This window comes from Haliotis rufescens, unplaced genomic scaffold, assembly GCF_023055435.1.
Source record: "Haliotis rufescens isolate VD_foot unplaced genomic scaffold, xgHalRufe1.0.p SCAF_6, whole genome shotgun sequence".
NCBI classification, from domain to species: domain Eukaryota; kingdom Metazoa; phylum Mollusca; class Gastropoda; order Lepetellida; family Haliotidae; genus Haliotis; species Haliotis rufescens.
The window spans coordinates 44,153,653-44,172,302 of record NW_025964334.1 but is presented as its reverse complement, the minus strand read 5'-3'; the positions used below and the strand labels follow the sequence as shown (position 1 = coordinate 44,172,302).

Genomic DNA, 18,650 nt, shown 5'->3' with positions numbered 1-18,650 from the left:
AATTGTCATTAACACAAGACTATTGTATTTGGATTGGTTGTTTCAAAATTGGCATTAACACAAGACTATTGCATCTGGATTGGTTGTGTCATAATTGGCATTATCACAAGACTATTGCATCTGGATTGGTTGTTTCAGGATTGGCATTAACACAAGACTATTGCATCTGGATTGGTTGTGTCATAATTGGCATTAACACAAGACTATTGCACCTGGATTGGTTGTGTCATAATTGGCATTAACACAAAACTATTGTATCTGGATTAGTTGTGTCATAATTGGCATTAACACAAGACTATTGTATCTGGATTGGTTGTGTCATAATTGGCATTAACACAAGACTATTGTATCTGGATTAGTTGTGTCATAATTGTCATTAACACAAGACTATTGTATCTGGATTGATTGTGTCATAATTGTCATTAACACAAGACTATTGTATCTGAATTGGTTGTTTCAAAATTGTCATTAACACAAGACTATTGCATCTGGATTGGTTGTTTCAAAATTGGCATTAACACAAGACTATTGTATCTGGATTGGTTGTGTCAAGATTGGCATTAACACAAGACTATTGTGTCTCGATTAGTTGTGTTATAATTGGCATTATCACAAGACTATTGTATCTGGATTGGTTGTGTCGAGATTGGCGTTAAAAGAAGACTATTGTATCTGGATTGGTTGTGTCAAGATTGGCATTAACACAAGACTATTGTATCTGGATTGGTTGTGTCATAATTGTCATTAACATAAGACTATTGTATCTGGATTGGTTGTGTCAAGATTGGCATTAACACAAGACTATTGTGTCTCGATTAGTTGTGTTATAATTGGCATTATCACAAGACTATTGTATCTGGATTGGTTGTGTCGAGATTGGCGTTAAAAGAAGACTATTGTATCTGGATTGGTTGTGTCAAGATTGGCATTAACACAAGACTATTGTATCTGGATCGGTTGTGTCATAATTGGCATTAACACACAACTATTGTATCTGGATTGGTTGTGTCAAGATTGGCATTATCACAAGACTATTGTATCTGGATTGGTTGTGTCAAGATTGGCATTATCACTAGACTATTGTATCTTGATTGGTTGTGCCAAGATTGGCATTAACACAAGACTATTGTACCTCGATTAGTTGTGTTATAATTGGCATTAAACAAGATTATTGCATCTGGATTAGTTGTGTCATAATTGGAATTAACACAAGACTATTGTATCTGGAGTAGTTGTGTCAAAATTGGCATTAACACAAGACTATTGCATCTGGATTGCTTGTTTCAAATTTGGTATTATCACAAGACTATTGTATCTGGATTGGTTGTGTCAAGATTGGCATTATCACTAGACTATTGTATCTGGATTGGTTGTGTCAAGATTGGCATTAACACAAGACTATTGTATCTCGATCAGTTGTGTTATAATTGACATTAAAACAGAGTAATGCATCTGGATGAGTTGTGTCAAGATTGGCATTAACACAAAACTTCTGTATCTGGATTGGTTGTGTCATAATTGGCATTGATACAAGACTATTGTATCTGGATTCGTTCTGTCATATTTGGCATTAACACAAGACTATTGTATCTGGATTGGTTGTGTCATAATTGGCATTAACACAAGACTGTTGTATCTGGATTAGTTGTGTCATAACTAGCATTAACACAAGACTATTGTATCTGGATTAGTTGTGTCATAATTGGCATTATCACAAGACTATTGTTTCTGGATTGGTTGTGTCATAATTGGCATTAACACAAGACTATTGTATCTGAATTGGTTGTGTCATAATTGTCATTAACACAAGACTATTGTATCTGGATTAGTTGTGTCATAATTGGCATTAACACAAGACTATTGTATCTGGATTAGTTGTGTCATAATTGGCATTAACATGAGACTATTGTATCTGGATTGGTTGTGTCATAATGAGCATTAAAATATTGACCTTAACTGTTAAAAATACACATTGTTACATGTGGATTTCCAAATTTAAATGATGTTACCATAGAAATCTGTACTTAAAAGAATTTAGTGTGAAACCTATAAACAACCAACAAATGATATACAGTCAACTATTGTGTTACACGATTAATTAAGTTTAGAAATCAATAAAAATTTCTGCACAGCAATTATAATGGCAGTATACAATAGTGCGGTACTACTATATTCAATGGCAGTATCAAATACAAAATATGATGGCAGAGGTGATATCAAAAGTTTACTGATGATAATATTCACCTATCTGCAGTCTAACAGTGGTCAAGCTCCAAGATAGGCCTAGGCTGGGAATCCAGGGTGATAGTGATCTTCACGCAATAGCTGGTCTTGATGTAATGTCAGATGAAATGTGAGAAGAGACAGGGTTGCCCCCACTCCACTTATATAGTCTAACCAGCTTCCAGCATTTTCCACAATGATTGACCAGTCCAGAGTCACAAGAACATCCCAGAATATACCACATGTTTCTATCATGCTTGACATCCATCCATGCTATTCTGGAAGTTTACAGATAATTCGAGCATCTAAACATAATAACTTCCTCACCACTGCTTACATTAAATAGTACAACATTCCTGACAAATAATCATTGTCCAAATACAATGCAATGAACTTCTACTGAATCTCATCAGAAACAATGTAATACATTTACAATCCTTAAGTAAGAATAAGATTTTATGGATGGACAACTTCTTTATTACAATTAGGAACAATGTTTCAGTGTAGGTTCTAACACTGTTATCAAGCAAGTTGTGTACAGAGTATGGTTGACAAGTTTATATACAGGTAGGAGGCAGTGTTTATACAGTAGAGTAGATATCAAATGTAGTTACTCTGGAGTGGAGAAGCCTAGCTGTTCTGTACACAAAAGGGTAGTAAACATATTGACCAGCGAAGTCAGTAATATAAACAAAAGGGTGAGGCCAGTAGGGCTGGGATGAGTCCAGATTTACTACCTGGGTACCCAGCCCACTATTACCCTACCCGACCCAGGTACCCACTGTAGGTCTCAAGAGATAGGTACAAATGTCCGATTGGGAAAAGTTTGACCGTACCCCTGGCAAAATGTCTATAGATACTCGTATATATCGATCTGGTCATGCATACACTGAAGTTGACTGAAGTTTTAGCTCTATTCAAATTTATAAAGTTAGAAAGAATGCCATCCCATTGGATGCTGTGGCTTTGGTTGTCACAGATATGGTCTGATAGAGCCGGTTTAGAGTCATCTTTGAAGACTGAGCTTTGATGTTTTTTAATTCTTTAATTTCAGTGTTTCTTGCCTGCAATAATGGGGTGAAAATATCTGTTTGCATCTTTCTTTTCTTGCAAAGCATGCGCTTGAGACAAACTTTGTACAGTTGTCCCTTTTCTTGTAATATGGTGACATTTTTAAAATGATATATGGTACAGATGATAGACCTATGAGTAACATGCTGTTCACTTTGTGAATTGAATTGTAGATTATAGCTATAGGAGTTCATAATTCACTGGTAATGTTTATTGCTAAGTTTGTATCCAGTGTCAAAGGACAGACATTGGCAGTTGAACCTAATGCCTCCTTATGTGCTTGACATATAGCATGTGTGGAAAGTCTGCTTCCATGACATTTGATACACTGTCATGTATGGGAACTGCTTTTTACACCTGATGCAAAAAAATGGTATTTCACTCGGTCTGGACTGTTGCCATGATACAGTATGTCAAGGAGAAACCCAGAAAATGTGAAAAAACTTTATGACACTTAACACAACATACAACTCATCGTTACAGGCGTAACAATGTAAGATAACAATATGAATATTTCATTTATATTTTTTTATCATTATCTATCGTGTAGTTGTCTGATTTTTGATCACGAACATTGATGCTACTTAATTTCGTTTATCCGACATACTCATTGATCCAACATAATCATATGCAACCGACCATGTCAGATTAACGGGACTTGACTGTATTTAACCTTGTGCAGGCGCAACAGTTATGCACCAACTATATTTGTTATGGTTATCATTATAACGTAAACATGTCTAAAGGACACAGGCACATATTATTTTTCTTCAAAATTTACTAGATATTAACAATAGTATGCGTCACTGTTTAAGTAAATCACTTGTGTAGGTATATTTTCATGAGCATGTAATTACCGTCATATTATACATTGTGTCTGTGAAGTGTGCTGAAATAATTCCATGCATAAAGAGAGATTTAAGTTTCTGCTTGAAGAGAGCTTTAATTTATAGATTATCAGGATGAAATAATGAAGTTATGTAAAACAGTAACCCTGTCCATATATGACTACATTTATCCTTTGATGCATCAATAAGAAGTAGACCTGCTAGCTGGTGTGTGAGCTGTGTGGATGTGGACCTGCTAGCTGGTGTGTGAGCTGTGTGGATGTGGACCTGCTAGCTGGTGTGTGAGCTGTGTGGATGTGGACCTGCTAGCTGGTGTGTGAGCTGTGTGGATGTAGACCTGCTAGCTGGTGTGTGAGCTGTGTTGATGTGGACCTGCTAGCTGGTGTGTGAGCTGTGTTGATGTGGACCTGCTAGCTGGTGTGTGAGCTGTGTGGATGTGGACCTGCTAGCTGGTGTGTGAGCTGTGTTGATGTAGACCTGCTAGCTGGTGTGTGAGCTGTGTTGATGTGGACCTGCTAGCTGGTGTGTGAGCTGTGTTGATGTGGACCTGCTAGCTGGTGTGTGAGCTGTGTGGATGTGGACCTGCTAGCTGGTGTGTGAGCTGTGTTGATGTAGACCTGCTAGCTGGTGTGTGAGCTGTGTTGATGTGGACCTGCTAGCTGGTGTGTGAGCTGTGTTGATGTGGACCTGCTAGCTGGTGTGTGAGCTGTGTTGATGTGGACCTGCTAGCTGGTGTGTGAGCTGTGTTGATGTGGACCTGCTAGCTGGTGTGTGAGCTGTGTGGATGTGGACCTGCTAGCTGGTGTGTGAGCTGTGTGGATGTGGACCTGCTAGCTTGTGTGTTAGCTGTGTTGAGGTGGACCTACTAGCTGGTGTGTGAGTTGTGTGGCTGTTGACCTGCGAGCTGTTGTGTTAGCTGTGTGGATGTTGATCTGCTAGCTGGTGTGTGAGCTGTGTGGATGTGGACCTGCTAGCTGGTGTGAGAGCTGTGTGGATGTAGACCTGCTAGCTGGTGTGTGAGCTGTGTTGATGTGGACCTGCTAGCTGGTGTGTGAGCTGTGTTGATGTAGACCTGCTAGCTGGTGTGTGAGCTGTGTGGATGTGGACCTGCTAGCTGGTGTGTGAGCTGTGTGGATGTGGACCTGCTAGCTGGTGTGAGAGCTGTGTGGATGAAGACCTGCTAGCTGGTGTGTGAGCTGTGTTGATGTGGACCTGCTAGCTGGTGTGTGAGCTGTGTTGATGTGGACGTGCTAGCTGGTATGGAGCTGTGTTGATGTAGACCTGCTAGCTGGTGTGTGAGCTGTGTTGATGTGGACCTGCTAGCTGGTGTGTGAGCTGTGTTGATGTAGACCTGCTAGCTGGTATGGAGCTGTGTTGATGTAGATCTGCTAGCTGGTGTGTGAGCTGTGTTGATGTGGACCTGCTAGCTGGTGTGTGAGCTGTGTGGATGAAGACCTGCTAGCTGGTGTGTGAGCTGTGTTGATGTGGACCTGCTAGCTGGTGTGTGAGCTGTGTGGATGTAGACCTGCTAGCTGGTGTGTGAGCTGTGTTGATGTGGACCTGCTAGCTGGTGTGTGAGCTGTGTTGATGTGGACCTGCTAGCTGGTGTGTGAGCTGTGTTGATGTGGACCTACTAGCTGGTGCTGGCACAACTGTGTCATGTCCTGAGACATATCTGTGATGGAGATATTCCACTTACACGGCAAGGAATGGCAAAAAATGCTATGCTCTATTGGCATCTGGGATCACATCAGTCTATATTGCAGAGACTCTTGAAGCCAACATATCTTCATATGAAGGGTATGTGAGCAATGTGTTCCACTTGACAAAATGTAACTGAAACCAACCTTTACACTTCATGTTAGTATGAGACCCATCTCCACAGCAACACCCATTTGCAAAACCCTTACAGTTTTACAAACTATTTCTCCACACATATGGTGTCATGTTTGTTTCTTGTGAGTAACTTTAACATAGATATGTAGTAATGAATTGTCATTTGTGTCACCAAGACATAGTGGATATGTGTCCAAAGTCATCTCCCATGACATCAAGCTAGACAGACCTATAATCCTCTCATATCAGAATTTCAGCTACCTGGCTGGCAAATCTGTAGCTACATAAGGTTCTATCGTTCCATTTGCATATGTATAATTTATTATTGTACAACTTGAAGAACACTGGATCACAATTACAGCAACTCCCTTGTGGGCAGTTCTCCTCTTACACCAACAGTTACCTTATCTTCAAGTGCATGCTGCCATTGTGAGGGGTTGTGATTGAACAATGACACATTAATTATTGACACCAGAAAGTGTAGGGTGAGAAGCTGGATGGGCATGGACCTGTGTGTGGGGATGGTACTGCCTGGACAGTGTGTACAGTGTATCTCCGACTGATTGCTTGACCTTTGTGTTGGTGATGATCTACATGAGTGATTGGCCAGAAATAGCAGACTGATTAGCACAAAAACATTGTGGAGTCTGCCATTAACTGTTTGACTCAGCAGATACCAAAGTAATTCCATGAGGTGCACTATAGAATAGATTATTCTGTGATAAATTTCTTTCTTACCCAAAACATTATGTTTAGTTTACTAGAAATCAATGTCCTATTTAAGATGTTAATATACTCCTCCTATTGTTGGTTACCATGCCAATACACTGGTGCTCTGCACTAAGGAGAGACAGCGCACATTTTGCATGAGAGGGCAGTGCCACTAGAGGGAGGGTCCTTAGGGGTTAGACTGATTTGTGTAAAACAACTGAAAACACTATCGTAAACTTAAATAAGTTAATTTTTTTATCTGAAAAGATTAACATAAAATGTAAATATTTTTGGATGACCCTCCCTACAAATGGATGGATTTGCATTCACATGGAGATGATTTGCATGTTAGTTTCAACTTGACAGCTTTCACAGTGTTTTTCACTGACGAAGCTAAACATACTTCTGAGTACTGACTTGTAACACATCCGATCAAGACATCCACACTAAATTCCAACAACATATTTTGGGCATGCATAGGATCTCCCACATATTGTAAAGCCATGACTTCAGATCCTACATAAAAAAGCCATGACTGGAGATCCTGCCATTGAGAGCCATGACTGGAGATCCTGCCATACAGAGCCATGACTGGAGATCCAGCAATACATAGCCATGACTGGAGATCCTGCCATACATAGCCATCACTGGAGATCCAGCCCTATAGAGCCATGACTGGAGATCCTGCCATACAGAGCCATGACTGGAGATCCTGCCATACATAGCCATCACTGGAGATCCAGCCCTAAAGAGCCATGACTGGAGATCCTGCCATATAGAGCCATGACTGGAGATCCTACCATACAGAGCTATGACTGGAGATCCTACCTTATAGAGCCATGACTGGAGATCCTGCCCTATAGAGCCATGACTGCAGATCCTGTAATACAGAGCCATGACCGGAGATCCTGCCATATAGAGCCATGACTGGAGATCCTACCTTATAGAGCCATGACTGGAGATCCTGCCCTATAGAGCCATGACTGCAGATCCTGCTATAAAGAGCCATGACCGGAGATCCTGCCATAAAGAGCCATGACTGGAGATCCTGCCATACAGAGCCATGACTGGAGATCCTGCCATATAGAGCCATGACTGGAGATCCTGCCTTATAGAGCCATGACTGGAGATCCTGCCATAAAGAGCCATGACTGGAGATCCTGCCATACAGAGCCATGACTGGAGATCCTGCCATATAGAGCCATGACTGGAGATCCTGCCTTATAGAGCCATGACTGGAGATCCTGCCATACAGAGCTATGACTGCAGATCCTGCCTTATAGAGCTATTACTGGAGATCCAGCCCTATAGATCCATGACTGCAGATCCTGACACAGAGCCATGACTGGAGATCCTGCCGTACAGAGCCATGACTGGAGATCCTGCCATATAGAGCCATGACTGGAGATCCTGGTGCTACAGAGCCATGACTGGAGATCCTGGTGCTACAGAGCCATGACTGGAGATCCTGGTGCTACAGAGCCATGACTGGAGATCCTGCTATACAGAGCCATGACTGGAGATCCTGGTGCTACAGAGCCATGACTGGAGGTCCTGGTGCCACAGAGCCATGACTGGAGATCCTGGTGCTACAGAGCCATGACTGGAGATCCTGGTGCTACAGAGCCATGACTGGAGGTCCTGCCATATAGAGCCATGACTGGAGATCCTGGTGCTACAGAGCCATGACTGGAGATCCTGGTGCTACAGAGCCATGACTGGAGATCCTGGTGCTACAGAGCCATGACTGGAGATCCTGGTGCTACAGAGCCATGACTGGAGATCCTGGTGCTACAGAGCCTTGACTGGAGATCCTGGTGCTACAGAGCCATGACTGGAGATCCTGGTGCTACAGAGCCATGACTGGAGATCCTGGTGCTACAGAGCCATGACTGGAGATCCTGGTGCTACAGAGCCATGACTGGAGATCCTGGTGCTACAGAGCCATGACTGGAGATCCTGGTGCTACAGAGCCATGACTGGAGATCCTGGTGCTACAGAGCCATGACTGGAGATCCTGCTATACAGAGCCATGACTGGAGATCCTGGTGCTACAGAGCCATGACTGGAGATCCTGGTGCTGCAGAACGACCACTTGTTGACAAGGTTGACAGTCTCTGTGCTGGGTGATTAAATGAGGATTTGATATCTCGGAGTAAAACAAACAGGTACAAGATGTGCACCATATTAAACTTTTGCATGATCATGAGGTAATTCAAACAGTGATCTGCAGAATTTATGTGTCATTGGTAACATTTAATGCAGCACACCTAATTATATGTCAGCAAAGCAGATTTATTGATCAACGGATGACACAACTTGGTGCTTGGAGAGGTATGCAGTCCTGGCTCCTGTCCCTTCACACACCTCAAACATCTGCAGTCCCAATTACCACCTCAGATTTATTCATGACATTTCTCAGGAAATGTGTCAGTGAGGAAATTCATTAATTAAGGTTTATTCGTGTCCATCACTTTAATCCCTACATTGAATGATTCTGTACCTCTGGATTTCCAGATCAGAATCTGTCCCCAGTACCTCATACTTGTCATAAAAGAGCCATTTAAAATTGGGTTTAGAGTGTCTGGCTCTGTGACCGATAAACAAATCTTTTGGTATACATTGGCATTCCTAACGAGATCGTCCTGAATGAAGGGTTTCTGGATGAATGGAGTCCTGACTAATGAGTCTTCAAGGTATTCAACATATAGCATATTGACAGAAGACACTTTTGTCTCATCTGACCAAAGGTTAGGTGAGATTCTGTCTTGGCCTGTTTGTCTGTAGTCCTTCGTCTGTCACTCTGTCCTGCTTAGTTCATCATTTATCATGTGACAAAAACATCTCCAAAACCACTGGACAAACTTCACCAGCATGTCCCCATCTATATTTGACACCTGAATTTGATCAAGAGTTTTAAATCCAATTTTGGATATTGTTGACATTGCAGCCACATTGAAAACCTAGAGTTTATTGCCATTACTCAGTAACTTTTGATCCAAATGCAATAAAATTTGGTATATATGTAGTTTCTCACTACACATGTTCCAGTTTTCACAGTATTTGGATTTTGACCTCCAGCTTGACCTTGAAATAGCCATGCTGTTCTATTCTCAAAAAAGTTTTTTTGTCTCTATGAACAGCATTAATGTTTATCTCCATAATTCTATGAACTGCTGTGAAAATGTTGCTTGTTTTAATACAATGATAAAAATATAGTTGCTTGTTTCACATCTACCAGTTAGTCCTCAGTAGTCATACAGAAGGGATTGGAATATTTCAGTGTGGACAGCAACTGTTTTTAATGGCACTCTTGTTGACATTTAGACTGTTGACTGCATATCCAGATGAGGTACAGTGCAGTGGCTTTATTTGTCATGTTTTCTTTTAGCTGACATTCTTGTGTTTACCTGTACTGATATACCTTCCTGAAAAAATGTAAAAAGTCTTTAACATGTTGAAGTAACCTACCGGTAGGTTAGAAAACCCAATTTTGAAATTTTTCAGTTGAAGTTTAGGGCCGTAGTTCAACAAATAAATGCATTATATGGTCACAAATCTTTTACTTTAACACACATCTATATGAAACTTGAGGTTTATGTTCATGTTTTTCAATTTCCATGCTGACAAGTAGTTAAGAAATGTAGTTGCAGTAGACATGTGACCTATTTTCCTGCACCACAAGTAAAATAGACAAAGTTGGATGTTTTGTTTAATTCATAAACAGACAACATGATGCCTTGAAATTAGATTATGTAAACTAAATAACCTGTATTTCCTGGTGAGGAACACAATGTCAGTTAAAATCCAGACCCAACTTGTAAGCTTTGAAATAAAACAAAGTGTGTCATACAATGACATCATCCAAACAAAGTTTTTTAAGGCATACATTCTGTGTAAATCTTTCAACACTTAAACACAATCTTGTTAGGTAATATTACTTTTGACATACTGACTATAGGATTTTGGCAAATCCAACAGATTCATCTGTCAAAAAATTAAAGTAAAATCATACCTGGCCAGAACTTAGAACTAAAACCTCCATTAAGACATGAACACAAATGTTTAAAATCAGCAGAGTTATTTCCCTTCCCCGACATGTTTATCTTGAAATTAATATAATTGCAGCTTAAACCAAAATGAAACTGTTATACTAATAAGATTGAAATGATCATTGGCTGTATCTTAGTATTCATAAACATCACTTTGCCACATGCAGAATAACAGTGTAAAGCTTTTTAAGTGTTATGCAACATCTGTTATGTGTAACATACTCTAAAACTGACTTGTGGTCCTTTTCACATTTAGTATAGAGAGACTTTATAACCAGCCTCTGTCACCTTTTTGTTTTTAAATTATTAAAAAAAATTTGGTATAACTTTAATTCAATACCAAACATTTTCGCTTAAAATTGAATATGTGTGTGCAAGATGTTATCAAAAACACATACACCTATGTGAAAAATTAAAATACTGTGCCAGCAATAAAGAGCTCACCATCAGACATGTCAGCATCTTCGATGTGACCAAAACCTCTTTGTACAGTCTCTGTACTCATACACTAACAACTAAATCCATATCTAAGTGACAAAAAATGCAAACCCATATAAATGACAAATGTTTTTTCTTTACATCTTGCACTTTTATTACGAATAAATATTGAGAGTGTTTCCAAATTTTAACCCCTGACTAATGGACCCTTTCTCTTTGCTCATGTTTTCACAAAATAACAATAAAAATTCATCTTTGTTACATCCCTTAACATTTTGGTTCGCAAGAGTGATGTCTGAAGGATCCTATTGGCCAAAAACCTCAAAAGTTCAAATTTAGCACTCAAAAAGCGATTTGTTCAGCATCAGTATTATCAACATGTGGTCCTTCTGCATGGAAGAGGTCATATTTTGGCTGCAATCACACTATTACTAAATCTTCAGATTTTCAACAGAACTCCTCTTCACTGTCAACTAAACACAACTAGTTGCACTGCATTAACACCAATTAGCTTACAGCTCTTCTGACACCTTGCAAGTGTAGGAAAATCCTCACTTCTTTCCTGTGTGTGCTAGAGTAAACATGAACTTTTGGTTTCATTTATCTAGCACTTGGGGTGTTTATTCATTTATTGGTTGTATAATGTTGTTTCAATTAATTAAGCAGTCTTCTCAGTAAGTGCTTTAACTGGCTGGTACTCACATAAGTGTAAAAAGTGTCAAATTACCCAGTCAACATGGCATCCTCAGCATCTCCCTCAACTTGCAAATCATGTGGGCATTTAATGATTATGGTAGAACCTCATCCTTTCTGCTGGAAGTGTGGGGATGTCCTGTGTCTTGAAGACCACAGTTGTGAGCAGTGCAGCTCTCTCTCAAAGTCAGCTTTCAACAAATTAACATACCTACTTTCGGTGATATCTACATCAACCCAGGTATAACATATTCCACAACAATCTCTCCATCCTTCATCCAACGCCTGGAAGCCATCTCACAGATGTAGGACGCCGGATTCTTTGAATCTGTCTCTACAGCCATGGCTAAGTCCTGGAGAACATCTTCATCCCTCCTTTACCATCTTCATCTCTCTCTGTCTACAGGGGATAGAGCCATAACTATCGCCTTGGTGGCGGATCTTTTATTGCATATTTCTGCACCTTGGAACAATAGAAGGATACAGATTGGCTCTACAATGTATTGTATCTTGATGGATTACATATCAGAGATCATCATGTTATAAATAGACTCATGTGATCGTTTCTTATGGCAGGTCTATGAAAACACCCAAAGTCTTCATGAAATGGAATCTATCAGTAGTTCAATCAGCCCTCCTAACAAAACCCTTTTGCACCTATGATCAAAACCACATTAATCCAGAAAACAAGGAAAACTTACAATTCTTTTTGCCATGGCCACAGCGACTAGAGTCTCACGCCATTTCAACTCTATTCAACTCTTACTCATGCCACTGACTGGAGCACTATTACTGTTCGCTCCCAGACTTTGTTGCCAAGAATTAGCCTAATTCCCTCGGACCACTGGGCCACAGACATTTTACTAGCCCTGCATCAGCCCCAACGGTTGATTATTCAGACCGTCTTATTTGTCCTATTTGGGCACTCAAGTGGACACACACTATCTTAAGGCTACAGAACCACACAGGAGACACAGAAAAAGAATTTTCATCTCTTGCAAGACTTTCTCTGACAAAGACATTACCAAAGCCACACTGGCAGGATGGCTTAAGTCTACTGTAGCTGAAAGTTATCGTCAAGCCCAAGATTCAACACCAATACACACATCTTGTTCAGGCCATAAAATAAGTGCCTTGACTATGAATATTGTGCCCTGGAATACAGTATAAATAGAACAAGAAGTTTCCAGTTGTCAGTGGGGAACACACAACACAACAAATTCACTAAGTTTTACTTGTGTGATGTCCAATCAGACTTTGAAGGGCTATACTCCCTAGATCCTATTGTGGCTGTTCAATCAATCTTCAGCCAATAGTTTTCCTGCCTTCCATGGAAACTAAACAAGGTGGGAGAGGGAGGGCAAGGAACAGACATCAACAGTTTCAGAGATAACCTTCTTGATGATCTTACTTACTAATGCCGGATACGCCAGCGGCAATAGACAGGATAGGACATCATAGTCTGAAAGTGAGCAGAAATGACGTCATAACCCAAATTTATGTCATAGATGGAAGTTGCATCATGATCGGAAGTGAAAATGTGAGCAGAAGTGACATCACAAACCGGATATGACAACATGTAATGACGTCATATTGGAATGAGTACCAGAAGTATAATTAGACCCGAAGTGAAATCACAAACCTTGAAATGGCTTGTTTAAGAACATCTAATTACATCATTTACATGCATAACAGCAAATATAATGGTGATTCTAGTGAAGGTACCATATAAACTGACGTCCAATAGAAACTTTACCAGAGTTTGAAATCACTCTTGCTCAAAAACAACAAAACATACATGTATGAAGTAAAGTGTATTGAGAAGATCAATATATCAACATAATCAACACTGAAAATGACAATCATACCGCGACCGAGAATGACGTCAGAGCCCCCCAAAGTTGGGTGTGGTACAAAACTCGAGCTTTCAGAATCATGGACAATAGGCAGAGTACATAAACAATCGCTCACGTTCAATAACAAGTCATTAGTAGCGTGTGTGACCACCAAATGCCTCAATACACGCAAAAACTCTTTGACGCACAGAAAAAGTCCGTCGTCTGATGAGGTCCCGTGGGATTTGACGCCATTCTTCTTGGAGGGCCAAGATCAGTTCTTGCCGGTTAGCTGGAGAGTGTGGTCGTTGTCGAACACGACGATCCATCAAGTCCCAGAGGTGTTCTATGGGGGACATGTCGGGTGAGCGTGCAGGCCACGGCAGGACGTTGACGTTGTTGGCTGCGAGGAAGTTAGTGACAATTCTGGCTCTATGGGCTCTAGCGTTGTCATGCTGCTATATGACACCACGTGGCTGCTATTGGAGAAATGGTAGGACAACTGGATGAAGAATGTTATCCATGCAACGCTGAGCTGTCAAGTTTCTGTCAACGATGACCTGCGGTGTCCTCTCCTGCCCACAGATCCCTCCCCACACCATGACACTCCCTCCACCATATGGTACGACCTCCTGCACGCAACACGCCGCCGTTCGTTCACCCCTTCGGCGGTAAACACGTTGTCTTCTATCAGCCCTAAACATATAGAATCGAATTTCGTCAGTGAAGACAACCCTCTGCCAGTCACGTCGTTGCCAACGTCGTACAATCCGGGCCCATCTCAATCGCAGACGACGATGTTGCGCTGTCAATAGCTGTCCTCTGTATGGTCTAAAAGCCCTGATTCCATGGGCCCTGAGTCTCCTGGCCACTGTCTGTCGACTAACCCTGTGACCTAAGGCATTTGTCGCCTATGACGTCACTGTCAGGAAGCGATTTCGGAGATGCAAAGTACCGGCCATCATGGGGCGTGGTCAACCTGGGTCTGCCTGTTCTTGGCCTGTCAGCGGTCCGCACTGTCTGTCTGTAACGTTGCATCAAGTTGGTAACGGCAACATGGGAGCAACCGAAGGTTCATGCAATATGGGCGTGGGTGGCGCCCATCTGTACCATACCCATGGCTCGTTCACGTTGTTCGACTGTGAGTCGTGGCATTTCTTTTGTGTGTTTTTAAATCACTGTGGATGTCTGACTTGACTGTGCAATCGTTTTATACCCTTACCCGCACATGTATTTTCAGTTGTCCGTGGTGCACGTGTTTTTCACTTTTTTGCGTGTTATCTCACAAACATGTAACAGACGATTAACATTTTCTGCATACACTATTGTTGTATTTAGGTTATGTGTTTTAGATAGACTTCATTGGAAAAATTTTTATACTTTGTCTGAAATTTATATTTTCAGTTGGTAAAGTTTCTTTTGGACGACAGTTTATTTGTCTGATTCATGTAGTTTTCAAATCGTCTGGAGGTGATTTGATAGTTTGTTAAACCTGATTTGGAAACAACTATTGATGGATGGAATCACAGGAGATTAAAAATCTTGTGTCAACTACACTGGGAGTCCACTTGAGGCACAGACCACCTATCCCTCTCTTACATTCTGCCAATGATATAATAGAGGTAGAATTGGTAAGAATTATAGGAACAATAGTTATCCTTGTTCATAATTCTAAAAATACTGCCACTGTTACATCAGAAGTACTCGCAACCTGCTCCCTATTCATCTGCCTCTATTAGGGTTAGAGTAGGTCTTCAACAACCCATGGTAGTCTAAAAAGTGGACTATGTTGTCGTAAGAGGCGACTAACAGGATCGAGTGGTCAGGCTCGCTGACTCTGTTTGATTCATGACATCATATCCCAATGCTCATGATATCACTCACTGGATTGTCTGGTCCAGCCTCAATTATTTACAGACCGCCGTCATATAGCTGGAATATTGCTTAGCGTTAAACAACAAACAAACAAATCATCTGCCTCTAGTTGGTAGATGTTTGAAAAGAAGTGAGGATTGATTTCCCTGCCTTTGCAAGCTGAAGAGCTGTAAACTGAGTGGTGCTGATGCGGTGACAACTAGTTGTGTGTTGTTGACAGTGAAAAGGACTTCTGTTGAAAATGTGATAATTTAGTTATGGTGTGATTGCAGCCAAAATACAGGAATTTGGCAATGATGTAATAGAGGTAGTATTCTTAGAATTATTAACAATGATAACTATTGTTCCTATGATCGTGAGTTCGAATCCCGGTCCACCCCGATAATGTTTCCAGGTTTGTCAGCACCATACCAAAGTGGTAAACATCTAAGACCTGCATCACATGACATGCCCTGATATAACTGGAATAATGGGCGTTAAACCCAACTCACTCACTCACAAACTCGACTGTTCAGCATCATTCTTTAAAAAAAATCAGTCCACATTTATATATGAAGCATGCTTCTCCAAACTGAGATTGCACTAATGCTTGTTGTGCATGTTCACTTAACCCAGTCATAAATGGCATGTTGATCTTTATCTAAATACATGGTAAATGCAAGAGTACAAGGGAATATTTAAGTGAAATAAGGTGGGTCAGATCTAACTGTGTAGCTTAATTCAGAATGTCAATTTGGTTTTGATTTACCGGTACTGTTAAGTTTGGCCATACCTAGTTGGGTTTGTCAGGGTGGTTTGAAATCTCAAAAGTGGATTCATTTGTGGCCAGGGAAGTTTAATGTTAAATATTGACAGTAGCGGGCGACCTCACGTAGATGAACACTACCAAGCTAACTGTTGTCCAGGTACCGGTATACAATAGTGATATAAAAAGTTATAAGAACTGACTTTTACTTTGTGTGAATTCATTGAAGTATGAACCTTCATAGAGTGCGGGCCAAACTGTATTAACGTTGGATCTTGCAACGATGTTCATACAATGTTTGGCCCTCACTCTATGAAAGTTCATACTCCAATGAACTCACACAAAGTTAATGTCAGTTCTTATAATGTTTTATATCACCCTTTTATACCCCAAAGGATCTAGATCTGTACACAGTTCTATTTAGTATGTGTGACTTCATGTTTATACTAACAGCCATACAACAACCAGTTGTTTCATGAAATGAATTAGCTCCTCAAAAGGAAAAGTGACGTGAGGGTATGTATGCTTACAGTGACATCTTTTGTAGTTTATTTACAGAAAATATATTCAAATAAGATCATTATTAGATGAGAAAGTTCTTTTTAGAACTACATCAGTATATCAGTCAGAGTAACAACATGTCCTTATACATTTACATAAAGTACAAGATGTCAAAATAGCAGACACAATATAAGTGACAGTAGAGATTTCTGGTGTTATCAATGAACTTATAGCAATTACAAGTGTTAGTCATCATTGATCAATTGGCTGATCAATGAAAGGTGATTGTAAAGATGTGTCAAATACACTCTTCAAAAAATGAAACGCACAAGTTTTTAGTAAATTTATTGTACCTTATTAAGTCGATATATTTAATTTAATATCATCAATACAAATATAAAATTTTGGAGCTTGATGGTTATATGTTGTCGTTGTACAAAGGCATTAAAAACAGTTCATTATCATGTCAGATAAGGCCACAAGGTTGTGCTGAACTCGGTATCTCATTTGACCGCCCCGGGCAGCAATCACGGCTCTGCATCTCCTCTGCACTGACTGGATAAGTGTACGAATTCTGTCCTGCAGGATTCTGCACCATTCTGCTTGTAATGCGTTGGCCAGTTGTGGGAGTGTCTGCGGCATGTTCTGACGTTGAATTACACGTCAATCGAGTTCATCCCAGAGGTGTTCCATTGGGTTGAGATCTGGAGATCTCGACGGCCAGGGCAAATGTTGATGTTGGCTTTATGAAGGTAGTCTACCATGACACGAGCTGTGTGCGGTGGAGCATTGTCCTGTTGAAACAGCTCCCTCTGGCAGTCATGATTGGAAGAAGGTGAGGTTGAAGAATTTGACTCATGTAGCGTTTTACTGTCAGATTTCCCTGAACCACATCAAAGTCAGATATTGTGGTGTAGGATATGGCCCCCAACACCATGACACTACCGAAATTGTCTAATTCATGTACGCAAAGTAAGGCAAAACACTCATTTTGACGACAATAAACTCGTTGTCTTCCATCTCGCCGGTGAAGAAGAAATCTTGATTCATCGCTAAACCACACTCGTCTCCAGTTTCTCAAATTCCAAGGCTGTAAGGTATGGCACCAACGCAAGTGTGGCTGTCGATGGATCTGTTGCAAAACAGGGACGATAATTCTGGGTCGGATTTCAGCTTCGTGAAGATGGTTCCTAACAGCCTGGTCTGGACATCCTCCTCAATCCAGGGATGCGTCCTGCAGTCTCAGTAGCTGTGGCATTGTGATGTCGTAGGTGCAACAGTCGAATGTAGCGATCCTGTGCAGGGGTGGTAACTCTTGGTCGGATGATTCTCGGACGGTCTGCAGTGGAAGTGAACTGTGTGTATTGGTCCCAAAGGCGGCAAATGTGGCTGAAGTGGCGTTCAAGAGTTCAAGACTGCGATTCCCCTCTTTTGAAACGTCCTATTGCGATGTTCCGATCTGTTGTGATGTTCCAGCTCTGAGTCTTGGCATTTTTTAACTTGAAAAATGTTGACAATTGAATGACAAATTTTTGGCTTAAACCTGCCTTTTTATAGTCACTACCATGAGTTACGAATGCCATAACTTGCACGTGCATTTTGCTCCACTGTTTTCCTCCATGACATTTTTGAACACGTGTGAAAACAATGTTGTTTGAGACATTGCAAATCGACAATAGCTGCATTTTGATGCACCGTTTGTTGAATGTCAGGCAACCAACATTTTCAAATAACATATATCCAATTTTTTTACCGGATTTTTTGTGAAGTCAGGTACCGAACTACATACTACATTGTACCTGTGCGTTTCTTTTTTGAAGAG

The 18,650-nt window shown here is 40.8% G+C and overlaps 1 protein-coding gene across 4 annotated transcripts in view; it reads left to right on the top strand.

Annotated features, from left to right (window-relative positions):
* LOC124114609 (spectrin alpha chain, non-erythrocytic 1-like) overlaps positions 1-18,650 on the top strand; it is a 456,322-nt gene that overhangs the window by 7,199 nt on the left and 430,473 nt on the right. The window lies entirely within an intron of this gene.